Genomic DNA, 7,092 nt, shown 5'->3' on the forward strand with positions numbered 1-7,092 from the left:
TTGTATACAGTTGTTCATATTTTCATCTCCTTATCATACTATGAGCTTCTTGAGAGCAGGACTGGGTTTTTTTTTTTTTTTGCCTTTCTTTGTATCTTCAGCACTTAGTACAGTGCTTGGCACAGGTGCTTAAATAAATGCTTGTTAACTGATTACTATTCAAGCAAATACAGATGTCTGTGCCCATCATTGGTTTTTCCATTTCTTCTATCTTGTCTCTGGTGCCTGGGCAGTTGACTATTCCTCCCTCACCCTCTGTAGCTGCCCAGAATGCATCATAACAACAGCCAGAAGTGGCACTGGATATTCTCCAGGAAGGAGCAGCTAGGGCGCCTCTGAGTAAATGCCAACTGAAAGTTCAAGTGCAAAATGGTGGCCAATGGGAAGGTTCTGTCAAACGATCCAGTCTTTCTTGAACCTCATGAAGAATTTATGTTTTGCAAATATTATGATAGAAGAAAGTTAAACTTCTTTTTCATATCTAAGCCTACAATGCCAAGGTCTGTTGTGGGCAGAGCATATATGTATTTCAAGTGTAGTTACCTCAATAACTCAATGATCTGTATCATTCTCAATGTCACTTGTACATTTTGGGCATCTAAATTTAATGTGTCCAGTGTGTGGTTTGTTGGAAATCTTCAAGAGAGTCCTCTTTGACAGGAAAAGGAACTTGAACAAATTTTGGAATATGAACTCTTACTTATTTGTTAGTTTAACATCCACCTAGTCTATCATTTTTGCCAGTCATCTGAGGATTTTCTCATTGATTGAAGATTTGTTATCCGTTGCTGGAGAACCCAGAAGTTTTTATTTTTAATTTTAATTTTAAATTTTATTTTTAGTTTACAACATTTAGTTCTATGGGTTTCTGGGTTCCAAATTTCTTCTCCCTCCCTCTCTTCCCCCCTTCCCCCCAAGATGGCGTGTAATCCAATGTAGGTTCTACATTTGCCTTCACATTGGACTTATTTACATAATAGTACAGTTGTAAAGAAGAATTATAACCAGTGGAATGAATCATGAGAGAGGAAAACTGAAACCAAAAAAGAGGAAAAAAAAAGAGAGCAAATAGTTTGCCTCAATCTGCATTCAGGCTCCATAATTCTTTCTCTGGACGTGCATAGCTTTTTCCATCATGAGTCTTTTGGAGCTGTCTTTGAACCTGGCATTGATGAGAGGAGTCAAGTCTATCAAAGTTAGTCCTTACAGATACTGTGTGTCTGTAATCGTGTATGATGATCTCCTGGTTCTGCTCCCCTCACTCAGCATCAGTTCATATAAATCTTTCCAGGTTGTAATGAAGTCTGTCTAGAACGCAGAAGTTTTAAGGAAAACAGCTGATGGCTTTCTTTTTTAAAAAATTATTTATTTTTTAAACATTCTTTTCTTTTTAAATTTTGAGTTTCAGATTCTCTCTCCTTTCCAACCCTCCTCTGCTTACTGAGAAGGCAAACCATATATCAAGTATACCGCTGAAATCATGCGAAACTTATTTCCATTGTAGTCATATCATAAAACAAAGCAGCAAAAATGAAACAGGCAAGAAAATTATACTTCAATTTGCACTGAGAGTTCATCAGTTCTCTCTCTGAAGGTGGATAGCATTTTTTTTTTGTTATGAGTTCTTTGGAACTGTCTTGGATTGTTGTATTAATCAAAGTAGCTGAGTCTTTCAGAGTTGATCATCATCACAACACTGTTGCTGCGCACAATGATATTTCAGTCCTCACTTCACTTTGCATCAGTTCATATAGGTCTTGCAGTGTTTTTCTGAAATCAGCCCCCTCATCATTTGTTATAGCACAATAGTATTCCATCACAATCATATTCCACAACTTGTTCAGCCATTCCCCAATGGATGAGCATCCCTCGATTTCCAATTCTTTGCCACCACAAAAAGAGCTGCTACAAACATTTTTGTACATGTAGAAAAAGGAAAACCTTTTTCTCTGATCTCTTTGCAGTATTGACCTGGTAGTGGTATTGCTGGGTCAAAATGTGTAGTCTTTTAGGCACAATTCCAAGTTGTTCTCCACCAACAGTTCATTATTGTACCTATTCTCTCTCATCCCCTCCAGCATTTGTCATTTCTTTTAGGTGTGAGGTGGTCTCAGAATTGTTTTAATTTGCCTTTCTCTAATCACTAGTGATTTAGAGCATTTTTTCATATGACTATAAATAGCTTTGATTTCTTCTTCTGAAAACTGCCTGTTACTTATTCTTTGACCAATTATCAATTGGAGAATGGCTCATTTTTTTAAAAAAAATAAATTTTACTCAGTTCCCTACATATTTGAGAAATGAGGCCTTTATCAGAAAAAACTTATTGTAAAGTTTTTTTATATTACTTAATTCCCTGTGGTACCTTTTAGCAAAATATAGTTTCCTTGATCATCTCTTTTAATTAGGTCTATTTTTGCTTTTGCTTTATCAGAGATCATGATTGCTACCCCTGCATTTTCTTACTTCAGCTGAAGCATAATAGATTTTTCTCCAGCCCTTTATTTTAACTTTGTATCTTTCTGTTTCAAATGTTTCTCTTGTATACAACATATTGTTTTATTCTGGTTTCTAATCCATTATGCCATCTGCTTCTGTTTTATAGGCTATCTCATTCTATTCATATTCATAGTTATGATTACTTCTGTATATTTCCCTCCATCCTATTTTGTTTTGTTTCTCCGTCTCTCTTTTCATCCTGTTCTTCCTCAAAAGTCTGTTTTGCTTCTGACCATGGCCTCCCTTAATCCACCCTCTCTTTTATCAACCCCATGCTCCCATATCTCTTATCCCCTTCCCTTCCTATTTCCCTATTGTGTAATGATTTCCATACCAACTGAGCATGTATACTCTTCTTTGAACCAATTCTGATGAAAGTGAGGTTCAAGCATTGCCTGCTACCTCCTCCCCCATTTCCCTTTCACTGTAAAAGCTCTTTCTTGCATGTCCCTTTTATGTGAGAAAAATTTCCCCATTCTACTTCTCCTTTCCTACTTCTACCAGTGAATCTCTCTTTCTCACTCCTTCATTTTTTGGGAGATTAGCTCAACATAATCAACTTACCCCCATGCCTTCTGTTTATGTAGACTCCTTCTAACTACCCTAATAATGACAAAATTCTTAGGAGTTACATGAATCATTTCCCTACATCAGAACATACACATTTTAATTTTATTGAGTCCCTTATGATTACTATTTCATGTTTACTTTCTTATGATTCTTTTGAGTCTTCTGTTTGAATGTCAAATTTTCTATTTGGCTCTGGTCTTCTCATCAGGAATGCTTGCAAGTCCTCTATTTCATTAAATATCTGCTTCCACCCAAAGGATCATACTGACTTTTGCTTGGTAGGTTATTCTTGGTTGTAATCCAAGCTTCTTTGCCTTCCAGAATATCATATTCCAAGTCCTCTAATTTTTTTAATGTGGAAGGTGCTAAATCTTGTGTGATCCTGACTGTGGCTCCACAATATTTGAATGGTTTCTTTCTGGATGCTTGCAATATTTTCTCCTTGACTTGGGAGCTCTGGAATTTGGCGATAATATTCCTAGGAGTTTCCATTTTGGGATCTCTTTCAGGATATGATCAGTGGATTCCTTCAATTCCTATTTTGCCCTCTGGATTTAAGATATGGGACAGTTTTCCCTGACAATTTCTTGAAATATGATGTCTCAGCTCTTTTTAAAATTGTGGCGTCCAAGTAGTCCAATAAATCTTAAATTATCTCTTTCTGACCTATTTTCCAAGTCAGTTGTTTTTCCAATAAGATATTTCATATTTTCTTCTGTTTTTTTTCATTCTTTTGACTTTGTATCTTGAAGTCTCATGGAGTCATTAGCTTCTACGTGTTTACTTCTTTTTTTGTCTTTTTCATTTGCAAGTTTATTAACCATGTAACATGTATATACACATGAAAAAACAGTAATACATGTGTATATTCATTTATTACAACAAGACTTTGGTGGGAAAACAGTTGGGCCTACTTTTCTAGCTTTCTAGTTGCTTCTCTATAATTTCTAGCTCTCCATTGTTGTTCTTCATAGCTGATGATGTCACTATTTTGGAGAATCAGGTCAATATAGGCCATTATAGGGAATAATTCAAGAAGGAGAAAACAGTTGCTTTGGGATTTCTGTCTAGGAGATCTCATTAGGGACTTCAGGCCAAAATGGTCAAGCCAAGTGAGCTGAGGTTCCTACATCACTTGGTTCAGGATCCTCCAACTGCAAAAGCTCATCAAGGGCAAACTTGGCCGCGTTGGAGTGAGACTCTTTTTTTATTTTGTCCCAGTCCAGTCTTATACTGAATACCATTCACCACAGCACGAAAGGCAAAATAGCCCTTAACATTACCTATTGTTACAGTTTCCTTAAGGTCAAGTATCATACGCTTCATTTGCACAAATTGATGGAGGGCTGACACCGGATTGATCTTTCCATATTTGTACTTCATGATGAATTTCTTGGGAATCTTCTATGGACGGACAGTATTTGGCTTAGACAGGCGTCCTTTGGCAAGCAATGTTTTTGTGATTTCTGTAACTCTGGAAGCTAAATTTGATATATTATACCCCTCTGCTGATACATATCCTAGAGGAAGATCCACTGTTGTTGGGGAAGGCTGCACTGGCAAGTTCTTTTTCAACATCTGAGCAAAGCTAGGAGTCCCAGAACTCTGAAAGCTATCTTTGTTTCCAGACGTTTTCTTGGGCCTCGGAGCAGCCACCCTGGTCAGCTCTTCCATAGCCTCCTCCATCAATGAGGATTCCATCTCTCCGACTAGGGTGGAAGGTGGATCAATGGAAGCCCTGGGATGCAAAGCTGCATCTTTCCAACAGGCTGGCGTCTCCTGCGGGACTGAACTGCACAGGACTGAACTGCGCTTGCCCACGTGTTTACTTCTAATTTTTAAGGAATTATTTCCTTCAGTCAGTTTTTTTTAAAACCTCTTTTTACATTTGGCCAATTCTGCATTTTAAGGAATTCTTTTCTTCAGTGTCTTTTTGTGTTTCCCTTACCATTAGGCCAATTCCATTTTTTAAGGTGTTATTTTCTTCAGTATTTTTTTGTGCCTCTTTTACCAGCCTGCTAATTCTTTTTTCATAATTTTCTTGCATTACTCTCATTCTTTTCCCAATTTTTCCTTTACCAGTCTTATCTTTTTCTTTAATTCTTCCAGAAATTGTTGTTGGCTCAGAGTTTAATTAACACTTTTCTTTTAGGCTTTGCTTGTAGCTGTTTTCACATTATTGTCTTCTTCTAAGTTTGTCTTGGTCTTCCCTGCAGCCGTAGTAGCTTTTTATGGTCAGGTTCTTTTTTTGTAGTTTCTCATTTTCCCAGCCTATTTCTTCATTTTGAACTTTATGCTAAAGTTGTGCTCTGCTCACCTGGGGGTGGGGAGACAATGTGTCAAGCTTCAGGCTTTTTCATGCTGCTGTTTTCAGAGCTGTTTTTTGGGGGTCTGAAAGTTTTTAGTGCTTCTGAGGTGGTATTATCCTGGGAGAGATGTGGTTACTGCTCTCCAGGTCTGCACTCTGGTTTTTATCTAGGAAGGGATCGTGTTCCCTTGTAGCCACAGGTACTAGTGCTCCTTTTGTTAATGGAATTGTGACCAGGTCTCCTGTTCACATGCAGCCATAAGTACTAGCTCTTCTCTTGGCCCCACAACTGTGACCACAGCCCCTGCTCCCTTGTGACTGATCGTAAGTTCTCCTCTCTGCCTGGGGACTGCAACCTAGAACTTCTTGTGGGCAATAGAGCTGTCAGTCAGCCCCAGCTGTACCCAGGGCCAGTAAAGGGTCCCTCATAATCTCTTTCTGATCAATTATCTGACCAGCTTACCATTTTGGGGCTGAGAGCTCCCACAGCTGCTATTACTGCTACTGTTGTGACTGCCTCTAAAACCTACTGCTTGTGCTGCTGACATGCTCTGAGCTGGCCTCCACCCCAGTGTCACCTCTCCTGCTGACTTCCTAAGTTGTCTTTTACTGGAAAAAATGTCTCCCTCTGAACTTTTATTGGCTCTGCTGCTCCAAAATTTGATTTGAGGCATTATTTTAACATTGTTTGGAAGGAAATGTTAGGAAAATGCAGCTAGGTCCCCGCTATACTCTGCCATCTTGGCTCTCAATGATGACTTTCTTAGTAGAATTACTTTGACAGATGCTTACCTTTTATATTCACCTTCAGAGATTGCTCTTGTCTAGTGCCTCCAAGGCTGGAATCAATATGGAAAGTTACTTATCAAAGAGTCTTATGCTAAAAGAGAATTGAACATGTTTGTCACAGTTAGTAGATACAATGAAATGTGTGAAAATCTTAGTAAAGAAGTATGAACCACCAAGGTCCAAGGAACTTGATGCCCTAAAATAGAAACTAGAGTTGAATCATAATGCTGAATTTGTATTTAATATAAATGTAAAGGAAGTGGAAGGTTATGAAGATGATGAGTATGCCTCAAAGAAATCTAAGCTGGAGAAGGAAGAATGGACTGGTGATGCTCTTCTATATTCCTTATAACTTGATGGGCATTATCAAAAGTGTTACGCTGGAAAATTTAAAGTTAACTCCTGAGTTCTGAGTTGTAAAGTCCTCTATTTCCTCTGAGGGAGAATGTTGTTTTATCTTGGTTCAAAAGTTTACAGCGAAAATATCTCCCTTTTATTAAACTTTTCCCATTACACAACAACAAATTCAACTTTTTCTATTAAACAACAAATTCAAACTTGGCAATTGTGGTCCATAGCCACATGGCCCCTCGTATTTCACTTGGGATTGTACATCTTAGTCAAGGCCCCAGAATCAGATTGATTTACTCTTCTCCCAGCTAGCTCCCACTTGTAAGTAATATATAGTAAACAGAGAATTTCTATCTCTGAATGCTTTGAGAGTAGTATTCCCCACTGTCGTTTAAGCAGGCCTGTAGAACACACTGCTGTATCCTCTACTACATGGTGGGATATATTTGTGACAAGATGCATGCATCCTGGGGATAAACTCCATTATGTTTTAGATTGGGTCTAGACTCCTTGGATGCCAAAACTTACTTGTGTCCTTGGCCTTCATCTTTCCCTACCAGAAATGCACGTGGAGG

General features: G+C 38.2%; 1 pseudogene; it reads left to right on the top strand.

Annotated features, from left to right (window-relative positions):
• The first annotated feature begins 270 nt into the window (after positions 1-270).
• LOC118834612 lies at positions 271-6,518 on the top strand (annotated as a pseudogene).
• Positions 6,519-7,092: the final 574 nt, after the last annotated feature.

The sequence above is a fragment of the Trichosurus vulpecula genome, chromosome 1, assembly GCF_011100635.1.
Source record: "Trichosurus vulpecula isolate mTriVul1 chromosome 1, mTriVul1.pri, whole genome shotgun sequence".
Lineage (NCBI taxonomy): Eukaryota > Metazoa > Chordata > Mammalia > Diprotodontia > Phalangeridae > Trichosurus > Trichosurus vulpecula.